The sequence below is a fragment of the Stegostoma tigrinum genome, chromosome 21, assembly GCF_030684315.1.
Source record: "Stegostoma tigrinum isolate sSteTig4 chromosome 21, sSteTig4.hap1, whole genome shotgun sequence".
Taxonomy (NCBI): Eukaryota; Metazoa; Chordata; class Chondrichthyes; order Orectolobiformes; family Stegostomatidae; genus Stegostoma; species Stegostoma tigrinum.
In genome coordinates, this window is record NC_081374.1 from 10,522,208 (window position 1) to 10,535,468 (window position 13,261).

General features: G+C 47.3%; 1 protein-coding gene across 15 annotated transcripts in view; it reads left to right on the forward strand.

Moving 5' to 3' along the window:
• Nucleotides 1-13,261, forward strand: part of plekha6 (pleckstrin homology domain containing, family A member 6) — a 351,695-nt gene that overhangs the window by 189,865 nt on the left and 148,569 nt on the right. The window contains exon 1 of one of the 15 annotated variants that reach the window (XM_059653336.1): nucleotides 5,174-5,339. The exons of the other annotated variants lie outside the window; for them this stretch is intronic. The gene's annotated coding sequence lies outside the window, so the exon portion shown is untranslated. Of the gene's footprint in view, nucleotides 1-5,173; nucleotides 5,340-13,261 lie in introns of those variants that run through there. 15 annotated transcript variants of the gene reach the window in all.

Here is a 13,261-nt window from a genome sequence, read left to right on the forward strand (position 1 = left end):
AACATGGGGAAGAGAAATCAAAGAATTGTCACTTGCTCGTATAAAGTATGTATGGAGTGTGTGGATGGTTCTGTGTCTATCTGTGTGTGAGTGTATGTCTGTGTGTGAGATGTGTATGAGTGCATCTGTCTGGGTGTGTGGTGTGCATAAACCTTGTGTCTGTATGTGTGATGTGTCAGCGCCTTGTGTGATGTGTGGGGGTGTGCTATGTGACTATCTGTGTCTTGATTGAAGTGTATGTATGGGTGTGTGGCTTTATGTTCATGTTATTTGTTTGTGTGTGTGTGTGTGTGTGTGTGTGTGTTGAATCCTTGCCAAGCTAATGGAACAGAAGCCCTTGATGACCCCTTAATGTTTATGAACATTTTGTAATCTGATTACATAATATTATCTGTGTGATAACAAGGTTATGTTTCATAATAAAACAGTTGCCATCTTGTTTCGCTTGCAGAGCTGAAATTTCATTCCCTTATGTACTGTGCATTCATCAGCATGTGGCTCAGACAAGTTGAATAGAAATCATTGGTTTTGGCTGCACGGTTGAGAAAGGTGTCCAGTTCAAATCTAACAAAAATAAATCAATCGACCTGCTTCCTCTAGAAAGTGCTGACAGTTGCTGGGATGGATTGTGAACCAAGTGGTGATGTGCGTGCTCAGAGACAGACAGCGTAATGGAGCATGTCATCATTGAGCCCAGCCTTAGCCTTTCTAACTGTCAAAACACTTACCCTTTCCGGTATATGTTACTTTTTAAATTCATTCACAAATATGTGGGCGTTGCTTGCTCAGCCACCATTTATTGGCGCCCAGACGATAAGAGGTACAGTTTCCTTCCCCTAAATACACAAGTGAATCAGATGGATTTATTCCTATCTACAGTGGCTTCATGATCATCAGTTGAATTTAATTCCAGATTTTTATTTATTGAACTGAAATCCCACCCCTGCAAGATTTGAACCAGGTTGCTGCAACATTGCCTGGATCTCTAGATTCATTGCCTTGTGATAAGCCCACTGGGCCGTTGTTTAGTGATCGCTATGAGGTATTTTTTTATAACACGAGTGACCTTCACCCATCCAAAGCTATGGAGGCTAACTGGCATCTTTAAACCTGTGTTTGGCTTTAACATTTTTGCAAATCTCACTTCATTCCTAGGTCTGAAGTGTCGAAAAAGTCAACACTGGGTCATGGTAATCCAATAGGTGTAGCCCAGGCAAGCTCTTAGGAGCATAGGAATAAGGGTGGGCCAGTCAGCCCATCAAGTCTCCTCCACTGTCTTCTTAGCTAGCTTATTCTTCCTTAAATGGTAAAAGTTGGTCACAAGATGTGTAGCTTACCAATTTAACCATGGGAAAGGCTGTGAACAATCTAGTTTTCAAATCATTTTTGGGATGTGGATACCGCTGGCTAGGCCAGCATTAGTTTCACTGACAAAAGGTGGGGTCCATTCCTTTTATACGTATAACAGGACCTAGTCGCATGCAAGGCATTAAGGAAAGACTTGCACTCGTTTAACATTTGCCATGATGACCAACCTTCTTAAATTAAATTAAAAGAAGTACTTTTGAAGCCTCTATTGGAATGTACCTTTTGGAATCTGGAATGGACTCCTCTCACAGTTGTCACCTTACTGTGGGCTCTAAGGGGAAGAGGTGGTGTGTAGTGTTAGTGTCACTAGACCTAGTAATCGATGCTTAATGCACTAAGGACACAGACTCAAGCCCCACTATTCCAGCTGGTGAAATTGGAAAACTACTCTTTATTATTCACCATACTTATAGCAAAGCAGTTGCTACACCAATATCCTTTAGGGAGGGAAATCTGTTTCTACCTGGTCTGGCCCACACCAATATCCTTTAGGGAGGGAAATCTGTTTCTACCTGGTCTGGCCTACTGTGACTCTCAACCCACCGCAATGAGGTTCACACACAACAGCCCTCTGAATTGGATGAGCAAACTGTTCAGTGCAAAAGCAGTCAGGCATCAAATCCACATTCCATGAAAGAATTTTAAAAGGTTCCAAATGAGAAAATCAACATCCACAAGTTTGACACCTTGGTAACATGGAAACATACAAGATAGGGGCAGGAGGAGGCCATTCAGCCCTTTGAGTCTGCTGCACCATTCAAATATGATCATGGATGATCATCCAACCCAGGCCCCTGTTCTCACTTTCTGCCTGTTTCCTTTGATCCCTTTCATCCTAAGAACTATGCCTACCTCCTTCTTGAAAACATTCAATGTTTTGGCACCAACCGCTTTCTGTGGCAAAGAGTTCTACAAACTCACCACTCTCTGGATGAAGAAATTACTCCTCAACTCAGCCCAAATGGCCTACATGCAGTCCTTAAACTGTGACCCCTGGGTTTGCACACCCTAGTCTTCAGGAATATCCTTTCTGCATTTTCACTGTACAGTCTTGTTAGTATTTTATACATTTAACAGGTTTAGCTTGTAGATTGGAAACTGGAATGGGAATGTTGAGGTGCTATTGGATACCCATCCATGGATCTGTGAAACCCAGAAACATTGCATAAACCTTTGTTAGACTATGGATATGGTAGTCCAGTGGACCTATAATGGAGTAGGCTTGCGGTAATCCATAAAACCATGAGATCAAATGGTATATGAACAGAAATAGGCCATTTGGCCCATTGATTCTGTACTACCATCATACTCGATTATATTTCTCAACCCCATTCATCTGCTTTCTCCCCGTAAAATTTGATTGCCCTAAAAACCCATCTGGTTCACATTCTGAGATAATGGGAACTGCAGATGCTGGAGAATTCCAAGATAATAAAATGTGAGGCTGGATGAACACAGCAGGCCAAGCAGCATCTCAGGAGCACAAAAGCTGACGTTTCGGGCCTAGACCCTTCATCAGAGAGGGGGATGGGGAGAGGGAACTGGAATAAATAGGGAGAGAGGGGGAGGCGGACCGAAGATGGAGAGTAAAGAAGATAGGTGGAGAGAGTATAGGTGGGGAGGTAGGGAGGGGATAGGTCAGTCCAGGGAAGACGGACAGGTCAAGGAGGTGGGATGAGGTTAGTAGGTAGTTGGGGGTGCGGCTTGGGGTGGGAGGAAGGGATGGGTGAGAGGAAGAACCGGTTAGGGAGGCAGAGACAGGTTGGACTGGTTTTGGGATGCAGTGGGTGGGGGGGGGAAGAGCTGGGCTGGTTGTGTGGTGCAGTGGGGGGAGGGGACGAACTGGGCTGGTTTAAGGATGCAGTGGGGGAAGGGGAGATTTTGAAACTGGTGAAGTCCACATTGATACCATTAGGCTGCAGGGTTCCCAGGCGGAATATGAGTTGCTGTTCCTGCAACCTTCGGGTGGCATCATTGTGGCAGTGCAGGAGGCCCATGATGGACATGACATCTAGAGAATGGGAGGGGGAGTGGAAATGGTTTGCGACTGGGAGGTGCAGTTGTTTGTTGCGAACTGAGCGGAGGTGTTCTGCAAAGCGGTCCCCAAGCCTCCGCTTGGTTTCCCCAATGTAGAGGAAGCCGCACCGGGTACAGTGGATGCAGTATACCACATTGGCAGATGTGCAGGTGAACCTCTGCTTAATGTGGAATGTCATCTTGGGGCCTGGGATAGGGGTGAGGGAGGAGGTGTGGGGACAAGTGTAGCATTTCCTGCGGTTGCAGGGGAAGGTGCCGGGTCATTTTTCCATCACCTCCCCTGTCTGCTTTCCGGAGAGACCACTCTCTCCGTGACTCCCTTGTTCGCTCCACACTGCCCTCCAACCCCACCACACCCGGCACCTTCCCCTGCAACCGCAGGAAATGCTACACTTGTCCCCACACCTCCTCCCTCACCCCTATCCCAGGCCCCAAGATGACATTCCACATTAAGCAGAGGTTCACCTGCACATCTGCCAATGTGGTATACTGCATCCACTGTACCCGGTGCGGCTTCCTCTACATTGGGGAAACCAAGCGGAGGCTTGGGGACCGCTTTGCAGAACACCTCCGCTCAGTTCGCAACAAACAACTGCACCTCCCAGTCGCAAACCATTTCCACTCCCCCTCCCATTCTCTAGATGTCATGTCCATCATGGGCCTCCTGCACTGCCACAATGATGCCACCCGAAGGTTGCAGGAACAGCAACTCATATTCCGCCTGGGAACCCTGCAGCCTAATGGTATCAATGTGGACTTCACCAGTTTCAAAATCTCCCCTTCCCCCACTGCATCCTTAAACCAGCCCAGTTCGTCCCCTCCCCCCACTGCACCTCACAACCAGCCCAGCTCTTCCCCCCCACCCACTGCATCCCAAAACCAGTCCAACCTGTCTCTGCATCCCTAACCTGTTCTTCCTCTCACCCATCCCTTCCTCCCACCCCAAGCCGCACCCCCAGCTACCTACTAACCTCATCCCACCTCCTTGATCTGTCCGTCTTCCCTGGACTGACCTATCCCCTCCCTACCTCCCCACCTATACTCTCTCCACCTATCTTCTTTTCTCTCCATCTTCGGTCCGCCTCCCCCTCTCTCCCTATTTATTCCAGTTCCCTCTCCCCATCCCCCTCTCTGATGAAGGGTCTAGGCCCGAAACGTCAGCTTTTGTGCTCCTGAGATGCTGCTTGGCCTGCTGGTTCACATTCTGGTTTAGGGAAGAAATTCTGCTAACTTTTCTTGATATGGTCTACATGTCACTCCAATCACTCACGGTGGCTCAGTGGTTAGCACTGCTGCCTCACAGCTCCAGGGACCTGGGTTCGATTCCACCTCCAGGCAACTGTCTGTGTGGAGTTTGCATGTTCTTCCCATGACTGCACTGGTTTCCTCCGGGTGCTCTGGTTTCCTCCCACAGCCCAAAGATGTGCAGATTAGGGTGGATTTTCCATGCTAAATTGTCTGTAGTGTTGAGCGATGCAGACATTAGGTGGATTGACTATGGGGAATGTAGGGTTATAGAGGTGATGGGGTGGGTCTTGGTGGGATGCTGTTTGGAGGGTCAGTGTGTCTAATCTGATTGAGAGTCCAACTCGCCTATGAGCTGGTGAAGATGAGGTGGTGTTCTGTCGAAATATTTACCAAAACACATACTTTGAAGCAGTATGTAAGGAGTTAATCAGCAACAGTGGCCTGCGAGCTCTAAACTAGCTCATAATTGGCTCACTGTAACAGAGCGTGCTCAGAATGGCAGGTAGAGGGGTGTGTGGGAGAGAGTAGTTGGCCTGGAGCCCCAGTATCTGTTTGCAGTCCATATGTGAGGTGGGATTTTATAAAAAAAAGGAATGTGTTTGTGGATTTTGACAAGTGTCAGTTGATGAAAGGTAGAATGTTTTGGAAGCTGCCGATCGCAGCGGGGACCTGGAGCTGCAGATTAGGTCAGTGAATCCTCTTTTCTTTTACATTTGTGTGAATTCCAGGTGTATTCAGATCTCCGTGGTGCAGGCTGTCAGCTTCAATTAACACCTGACTGAGGGCCGTTTTATGCTTGATTATGAATGACCTGAACTTTTGAAAGTTTTATGTGAAAGGACCTGAAGCACTTTAATCTGGAATGGCTGCACTGTGTTGGAGAAATGTACATTGTGTACTTGTGGTCTGAATGCGCTGAGTGGCAATGCAATAGGTTTCTGGCTGATGACATTTAAACACCACTCTTCGGGCGAGAGGCAGGTTGAGAGGGTTTTTCAGGGAAAGTAAAGTTTCACCGAGAGGGTGAAGTAGTTCTGGAATGCACTACCTGAGATCGTAGTTAAGACAGGTAACTTTACAACCTTAACAAATATTCAGATGAACACTTGAAGCGTTGTAATGCTATAATGAGCCTTATGTAGATGTGGTGTCATTTTGACAGCACAGACTTGATGGGCCAAAAGGCCTTTTCTGCCCTGCATGATTACGGTTGAGATCAAAGGTGACCCTATCTAAGTTGTTGTTTGCAACATGCAGTAGGGATATGTGACTTGGGGATGATTTCAGAGCCGGGGGAGGGGCAGCACAGTGGGTTAATAGGTCAGTATTTCATCGCTGGGATCGGAATAATTACCAGATGGGATAGAAATGACTCCCCTGTGCCAACAGTTCAGATCTCAAATGAAACGTGTCTGGCCTGCCTTAAAAGTAAATGGGAGCTTTGCTCAGTTGTCTCAGAAGAAAATGTGTAGCCGAGCTTGCACTGGTGCAGCAAAGCTTTGATGTTTTGGAACAGAGCAATGTAGAAGGATTGTTTTCACTGCATTTCACTGCACGCTAGCTGGGAGAGCTTTCTGCTGACTGAGCGCTGAAAGCTGGAAAACATTTACTTCGTCTTACTGCTGTCCAGTAACTGATGTTCCAGGAACTGAAAAACAAATTAGCAAATTACTACTCTTCTGCTTGATTCATTGAAGTAGCAAATAGCCATTCCTTTTATTACTTGTGCATTTAAAATAAACTCGGTCGCCTGATTTAGAACAAAAATTTGTATTCCATTGTTGCCTCGACTAAAAGTGTCAATGAGAACTAATAGATCATGGATGACAAAGAGTGTCTTTGTTGATGTGAGACCAAGGAATGTGAGTGGTTTGACTCAGATTTCATTATTGCTGTTGGTCCATGATTGGACTGGGGGAAAAACTACTGAAAGACTTGAATTTACATAGCACCTATCTCTACAGCCAAATATGTTGGATAATTTTCCAGCCAATGAAGCGATATTTGAAGCACAGTCACTGTTGTGAGTTGCGTGACCCTGTCCCCCAGTTTGTGCACAGCAAGCTCCCAGACGTAGCAATGTGATAAGGACCAAATAATCTCTTTATTTTCATGTTACTGGTTGAGGTATAAATATTGGCCAGGATTTTTGTTTTGTCTTGCAGTCAGTTGTGAGTTTTTTTTTAGAATTCCCTTCTTCGAAAGACAGTGGACGCAGAATCTTTTAATATTTTTAAGGCAGAAGTCAATAACACTCCTGAAGACCAAGGAGGTGAAGGATATGCAGGAATATAGAGTCAAGGTTAAAATCAGATCAGCCAGGATCTTATTGAGTGGTGGAGCAGACAGAGGGCCGAGCGGGCAACTTTTGTTCCTTGTTTGTATGGATCCTGGGGAGAGCTCCCATTCTCCTCTTCAAATTGGTGCGAATGGAACTTTTCCATCCCACCTAGGTATCTAGATAGGGCCACTAATCTCTGACAGTGAAGCACTCCCTCAGTACTGCTGGAGAACCGCACCAAAGAATTTTTGCTCAGCTTCTGGATTGGGACTTAAACTGTGACCCAGAGCCAAGAAGTAACTCAGAACTAAGAACACCACAACCAGAGCTACAGTTGAATGTGGAGTGTCACTTGGCTGAGATGAGGGTAATTTTCTGGACGCACCTGAGAGTCTGGATTCAAGACAGATTGGCCAAGGAGAAGGCAAGTCAGGAACTGTCTTCAGGCGTAGACCTCTGAAGCCTACTGATTGCATACTTACTGCCTGAGATTTACCAGGGTCCGTGCTTATAGGTAACATTGTAACAACATGTCCTTCTCTCTTCAATTCCAGTTAACTTCTCCCACATTGTGCTTCTTATACCACTCAGAAGCAGCTCCATGACATTATGATAATAAAAAGTGAGGCTGGATGAACACAACAGGCCAAGCAGCATCTCAGGAGCACAAAAGCTGACGTTTCGGGCCTAGACCCTTCATCAGAGAGGGGGATGGGGAGAGGGAACTGGAATAAATAGGGAGAGAGGGGGAGGCGGACCGAAGATGGAGAGTAAAGAAGATAGGTGGAGAGGAGAGTATAGGTGGGGAGGTAGGGAGGGGATAGGTCAGTCCAGGGAAGACAGACAGGTCAAGGAGGTGGGATGAGGTTAGTAGGTAGGAGATGAAGGTGCGGCTTGGGGTGGGAGGAAGGGATGGGTGAGAGGAAGAACAGGTTAGGGAGGCAGAGACAGGTTGGACTGGTTTTGGGATGCAGTGGGTGGAGGGGAAGAGCTGGACTGGTTGTGTGGTGCAGTGGGGGGAGGGGACGAACTGGGCTGGTTTTGGGATGCGGTGGGGGAAGGGGAGATTTTGAAACTGGTGAAGTCCACATCGATACCATTGGGCTGCAGGGTTCCCAAGCGGAATATGAGTTGCTGCTCCTGCAGCCTTCGTGTGGCATCATTGTGGCACTGCAGGAGGCCCATGATGGACATGTCATCTAAAGAATGGGAGGGGGAGTGGAAATGGTTTGCGACTGGGAGGTGCAGTTGTTTATTGCGAACCAAGCGGAGGTGTTCTGCAAAGTGGTCCCCAAGCCTCCGCTTGGTTTCCCCAATGTAGAGGAAGCCACACCAGGTACAGTGGATGCAGTATACCACATTGGCAGATGTGCAGGTGAACCTTTGCTTAATGTGGAAAGTCATCTTGGGGCCTGGGATAGGGGTGAGGGAGGAGGTGTGGGGGAAAGTGTAGCATTTCCTGCGGTTGCAGGGGAAGATGCCGGGTGTGGTGGGGTTGGAGGGCAGTGTGGAGCGAACAAGGGAGTCACGGAGATAGTGGTCTCTCCGGAAAGCAGACAAGGGGTGGGGATGGAAAAATGTCTTGGGTGGTGGGGTCGGATTGTAGATGGCGGAAGTGTCGGAGGATGATGCGTTGTATCCGGAGGTTGGTGGGGTGGTGTGTGAGAATGAGGGGGATCATCTTTGGGCGGTTGTGGTGGGGGTGGAGTGTGAGGGATGTGTTGCGGGAAATGCGGGAGACGCGGTCAAGGGCGTTCTCGACCACTGTGGGGGGAAAGTTTCGGTCGTTGAAAAACGTGGACATCTGGGATGTGCGGGAGGGGAATGCCTCATCGTGGGAGCAGATGCGGCGGAGGTGGAGGAATTGGGAATAGGGAATGGAATTTTTGCAGGAGGGTGGGTGGGAGGAGGTGTATTCTAGGTAGCTGTGGGAGTCGGTGGGCTTGAAATGGACATCGGTTACAAGCTGGTTGCCTGAGATGGAGACTGAGAGATCCAGGAAGGTGGGGGATGTGCTGGAGATGGCCCAGGTGAACTGAAGGTTCATCATCCTCCGACACTTTCGCCATCTACAATCCGACCCCACCACCCTAGACATTTTTCCATCCCCACCCCTGTCTGCTTTCCGGAGAGACCACTCTCTCCGTGACTCCCTTGTTCGCTCCACACTGCCCTCCAACCCCACCACACCCGGCACCTTCCCCTGCAACCGCAGGAAATGCTACACTTTCCCCCACACCTCCTCCCTCACCCCTATCCCAGGCCCCAAGATGACTTTCCACATTAAGCAAAGGTTCACCTGCACATCTGCCAATGTGGTATACTGCATCCACTGTACCTGGTGTGGCTTCCTCTACATTGGGGAAATCAAGTGGAGGCTTGGGGACCACTTTGCAGAACACCTCCGCTTGGTTCGCAATAAACAACTGCACCTCCCAGTCGCAAACCATTTCCACTCCCCCTCCCATTCTTTAGATGACATGTCCATCATGGGCCTCCTGCAGTGCCACAATGATGCCACACGAAGGCTGCAGGAGCAGCAACTCATATTCCGCTTGGGAACCCTGCAGCCCAATGGTATCGATGTGGACTTCACCAGTTTCAAAATCTCCCCTTGCCCCACCGCATCCCAAAACCAGCCCAGTTCGTCCCCTCCCCCCACTGCACCACACAACCAGTCCAGCTCTTCCCCTCCACCCACTGCATCCCAAAACCAGTCCAACCTGTTTCTGCCTCCCTAACCTGTTCTTCCTCTCACCCATCCCTTCCTCCCACCCCAAGCCACACCTCCATCTCCTAGCTACTAACCTCAACCCACCTCCTTGACCTGTCCGTCTTCCCTGGACTGACCTATCCCCTCCCTACCTCCCCACCTATACTCTCCTCTGCACCTATCTTCTTTTCTCTCCATCTTCGGTCCGCCTCCCCCTCGCTCCCTATTTATTCCAGAACCCTCACCCCATCCCCGTCTCTGATGAAGGGTCTAGACCTGAAACGTCAGCTTTTGTGCTCCTGAGATGCTGCTTGGCCTGCTGTGTTCATCCAGCCTCACATTTTATTATCTTGGATTCTCCAGCATCTGCAGTTCCCATTACCACTTATCCATGACATTATGATATGGTTTCTTTAGGGTCCTAAAGCCCATGGCAAACAGCCTAAATGTTGTCTTTTTGAATGTGTACTCCATTCTAGACATTGCTTTACATTTCACGTGCTACATGGGAGAGATGGAGCTTCACATATTTTATTGGTCCTACTCATCGACAGAGGATTGAGTCAGAAGCAGAAGTTCTGGGTTTGAGTCCAGATCTAGGGCCTGAGGTCTCAAAGGTGTATTCACCCTAGCTTATGTATTAACTGTGAATCCGTCCATCGACAGCTGATAACAGCGAGAGAGATTTCTGTTCATCTGTGTGATAGAGACAATATAGGATCCCCTGCTGTTGTCATCCATGACTACAGGGTGCTTGTAAAAGTGTATAGACACATGAACATCTTAACTCAACCGTAATAGGATGCAACTAACCACTGATTGAATTGGATTTCCTGTATGTTGTCAAGTCGTAGCCATGCTATTATCTGATAAAGCTATTTCAACTGAAAGCCAGTCAACAGGCCTGGTGCTGACACATTGTCCCATCAAACATTTATGTTTAAACATTTGCGGGAGTCCTAATTAATAATATTAGTTCATTTTCCCTCAAGAATTTGGCAGAAGGGCACGGGCAGTTTTCCGTTGTAATTCCTCATAGAATTATGCCTTCTCTTGTTTTTCTTAAGTTGCTGGTTCGGCCTCTTTTACTTTACCCAGAGGTTTGGGAAGGGTTATTTTTGAAGCTGCAGTCTACGTGTGTGTTGCGGTAAAACACTGTTGCACCAGCAACTCCAGTCATTGCAAATGAATGGAAACCTGGGTGCTTTTGCTAATGTTTAGGGGGCTTTTGAAATGCAGTGTTTATTTTTGGCTGAGGCCTACGGCACAAACATCTTGCTAATCCTAAGAAAGAGCAACGAGATTAGATGAATCCAATGACACCAGGTTAGGTGATATGTCACTTGGAGGGTGCTTGTGTTGTAGTGGTAGTGTCACCGTCTCTGGGCCAAGAGTCCTGGTTTCATGTCCCACCTGCTCGAGAGGTCCGCAGTGATATCTCTGAACAGATTGATCAGAATTACTTGCTACGTCACCTAGGATGTAGGATGTAGGATGTCAGCTATGGCTTAGTTGGCAGGTCTTTTGGTTAGAATGTTGTGGGTTCATGTCCCACTTATAAACATCTCAGTCTGTGTCTACTCTGACTTTCTGGTACATCACTGAGGGAGTACTGCACTGTCTTAGGTGCTGCCTTTCAGAATGAAATTTAAAGACCCTTCCTTCAACTCCCCTTTCAACTTCTACACCTGCAGAAGACTCCCTGGCAATATTTGAAGAACTGTGGTGTTCTGGCCAATAGTTATCCCTGAAGAAACAACTCAAAGAAATGATCTTGTACTTATCACAATACTGTTTAATGGCAGCCGGCTGTTGTGTTATATCTTGCAGCTCGTATGCAGTTTAGCTCATGATATTGTCCACTAACATAGCACGTGAGGCCATCGTCTAACGGTTTCAGGCTTCATCTTAGCTGGGGCCGTTTGAAGCATGACATGCTGATGGAGGTGAATTTCAATTTGTTAGTGTTAGCTCAGATACTGAAGTACTGTGGATGTAATGTCTGTATATACCAGGACCTGTAATCAATATCTATTGAATCTCTCAGTGCTATTATACCGTTCTCTAGCGCTTACAATACAGGAGCTAACACAAGTATTTTGTCACCTGGCACAAACAGCCCATTGAAGGTAAAAATCCACAACATGGTGGCAGCGCGCAGTTATTTTGTACAAATTATCTAAAATGATGGCACAACAATGGTGACATTGGGATTTTTCCATTTGGTGTATTTACGGCGTGGAATTTTCTCCCTGTATGGAGTCGTGGAGTCACACAGCATGGAAACAGACCCTTTGGTCTAACCCTTGTTGAACCTAGTCCCAAACTAAACTCGTCCTGCCTGCCTGCTCCAAGCTTTACCTCCTGATGTATTTATCCAAATGTCTCTGAAACATTGTAATTGTACCCACATCCTCCACTTCCGCAGGAAGTTCATTCCACACACGAGCCAAACTCTGTGTTTAATAAAACAAAGTTGCCTCTTATGTCTCATCTTAAAATACTCCGGAGAAAGAAAAGAGGTAAGTTTTAAAAGCCTCTGATTGGAGCAACACCAAGATTTGAGTGACTGGTGCTCATACTGATGGCAGAAGTTAAAGTATCCGCGTTGTCTGAGGACCTGAAACCTTTGTTTGTTGGAAAGTACGTCTTCCTGCAGAATATTAACTCTAGTCCGTAATTCAGGACAAGTGACAAAGCAGTTATTGTGGAGAAGTTTCCCTGGATCATTGTTTGGGGTTCCAAACTATCACCAGAATCTGCCAACTCCACGTACCACGAAGAGATTGATTGTGTAGGCACTGGGCAACCAGCCTACCTCATGCATTGCAGTGCAGCTTAAGGGTGTCCTGATCTGCGTACATGAAATTCATCAGTCCAAATTACTCTGGGGCTTCCCAAAAGACTGGTAAAAGTCAAATATAAACTCCTCTGCTCACTGAGATGAGGCAAATATGAGTGCATTGTTCCCCTTCGGTCACAGCAGTTTGGCAGGTGTTTCGGTGTGTGCCATGTGTTTATACCACAGAATCCCAGAAGGGCTAAGGTGCAGAAAGAGGCCATTCAGCCCATGGTACATGCACTGGCATGTTAATGAGCACCATTACAGAGTATAAGATAATAAAATGTGAGGCTGGATGAACACAGCAGGCCAAGCAGCATCTCAGGAGCACAAAAGCTGACGTTTCGGGCCTAGACCCTTCATCAGAGAGCCTCTCTGATGAAGGGTCTAGGCCCGAAACGTCAGCTTTTGTGCTCCTGAGATGCTGCTTGGCCTGCTGTGTTCATCCAGCCTCACATTTTATTATCTTGGAATCTCCAGCATCTGCAGTTCCCATTATCTCTGATACCATTACAGAGTGCCTGCTTTGTCCCAACACCGTCACTCATTATTTTTATCTAATGCTGTCTTGAATGCCCCATTGAACCTGCCTCCATCTCAATTCCAGGCTGTGCGTTCCATGCTCTAACTAACTGTGTTTTCCCTCACTTCTCCCTTGTACTTTAAAACTATGCCATCTTGTTCTTGAAGAGAAAAGATCACATCATAGGGCAGTTCGGTATCAATCACATTGCTGTGGATCTGGAGTCATGTGTAGGTCAGACTAGGTAAG